The sequence below is a fragment of the Panicum virgatum genome, chromosome 7K, assembly GCF_016808335.1.
Source record: "Panicum virgatum strain AP13 chromosome 7K, P.virgatum_v5, whole genome shotgun sequence".
NCBI lineage: Eukaryota > Viridiplantae > Streptophyta > Magnoliopsida > Poales > Poaceae > Panicum > Panicum virgatum.
This window is the reverse complement of record NC_053142.1, coordinates 15194039-15196248: the sequence shown is the minus strand read 5'-3', so window position 1 is coordinate 15196248 and position 2210 is coordinate 15194039.

Here is a 2210-nt window from a genome sequence, read left to right as displayed (position 1 = left end):
GTGATCAAGGTGAAATTGTTGCTTAGAGCATAAATGTTACTACATGAAAGAGTTCAATGCAAGTTTTTTTTAAGAAACCATCTTTCGAAGGGTTATGCTAAATAGTTTATTGCAAATTTAATAAAAACATTTCTTGAAAAGTTTTGATGAATTTTTTAATAATAGAGATTCAAATGAAGGAAAGTTGCCTACGGAAAAAATTCCACAGAGGAGTATGGGAGCTCTTTTATGTAATTTAGTCTCCGAGCGTGAGTGTGGGGTGATTTTTGTCGCTTGTTCTTGGAGCAGACGTTAGTAAACTCAAAGGGGGTGTTTTGTTTTTTTTTTTGGGGGGGGGGGGGTGGGGGGGGGCTATACCTTGTACTGGAGAGGACGTTATCCTAATGGGGGGCGGGCGTTTTGCGGTCACTTACTATTGTAGTATGTGGATGGTCAGGGGGTGCTCTTCCTTTGTCGCTTGTTGTCGGGTCAGCGGGTTTTGTCGCTGGTTGTCTAGCGAACATTACTACCACAGAGCAAATAGGAAGATGGGACTGTTAGTTGTCGCATGTTATAGCAATGTCGTCATGGTTCTTTTTTGTTGCTTGCTGTCGGATCGGGTGCGAACATGCACATGATACCAAGCTCGACCATTTGGGTTCCCTCACGGTATGTTGCCACATTGTTGTGAGAATTACTAGCTAGGGCAAAGTCAGGGTGGCCGTTAATGAGCGGAACGACCTACGTGAGCATCCTTTGTCGCTTGTTGTCGGATCGGCATTTATGGGGTTTTTGTCGGTTGCACTATATAAGAAATGGCCTATAGTGACGGACATCATCTCTCTAAGGTGACGGTCCTCGCGCCCATCTGCGTCACTGTTTAGATCAAAAAGATGACGGGCAAACGGGCATTTGCCCGTCACCTTTGTAAGTTAAAGGTGACGGTCTTCACTAGATAACCGTCACCTTATTTGTTGATCAGGCCCCCCGTATGAGGTCTACGGCCGTCACCTTTGTTCAATACAGGTGACGGGCGTAACACAATGTTCATCACCTATGATTACAATAAAGGTGACGGACATCACTTGAGAACCGTCACCTTTTTTGGTGACCAGACCCCCATTATGAGGTCCAAGACGGTCACCTTTGTCCTGTATAGGCGACGGGCTGAGAACAACACCTGTCACCTGTGATTGGAGCATAAGTGATGGGCAAAAGAGATCGCGTGTCATCTAAGATTCGTGCATAAGTGACGGGCTTAGGGCAACGCCGTCACTTGTAGTTTTTAAAGGTGACGGGCTGTGCTTCTTGGCGCCGTCACCTGGTGCCCGTCACCTCAGAACTAGACCCCTGTTGGCTTATTTTTTGTTCCGGCTGCATCCTAGAGCACAGCTAAGATTTGGCAGCCTACTTGATAAAGCAAACACACATAATAGAACTCAATTAATATATCACAAAGGTTACATCAAAAACAACCAGCAATTAGAACTCAAATCGTATATCACAAAGGTTACATCAGAAACAACCAGCAATTAGAACTCAAATCATATATCACAAAAGTTACATCAGAAACAACCACTAATTGTACATGACAAACTATATATGTTGTCTCGTTCCACAACAAACTGTACAATAATCACACGAATCGAAAAGTCCAAGAAAAAAATCAGTTCAACGTCTACAAGCAAGGAGGGAACCTTTTCTCTAATAGCCAAGAGTTGCATCTTCTCCAATCTCGTCCTTATTATCCTGCATGTCCTAGCAAGAAGTAGGAGTCAAATGATGAGTGCATATGACAGCAAAGGTGAAAAAATAGGCAGCAAATTAAATCACTATTTGCAAATTTTAACATAAAGAACAAGTATACATATGACAGCAAGAACAGTATTTAGCATTTCAAAAAAGGCATCAGAACTGGGAGAGTTAGGTTTGGATTATAACAATCCATGCAGACCTCAGCCTCCAAAGGCATAATAAGCTACTATATACTTACCATAAACACCTCACCCTCGCTGCGTGGCATATACTTCATGCCTTTTGAGGGTGAAGTGTATATGTGTATGTACACAATAGCTTATAAGAACAATCTGCTTTAATTTGTACTGTCATATCGATCTCTCAATCTCACAATTTTATTTGGCAAAGGTGGCAGTGAGTTATTCACTCTCCCCATATCATCATTTGCCTCTATTTGCATGTATGTATGACAGCAACAAATCATTATTTGCAAA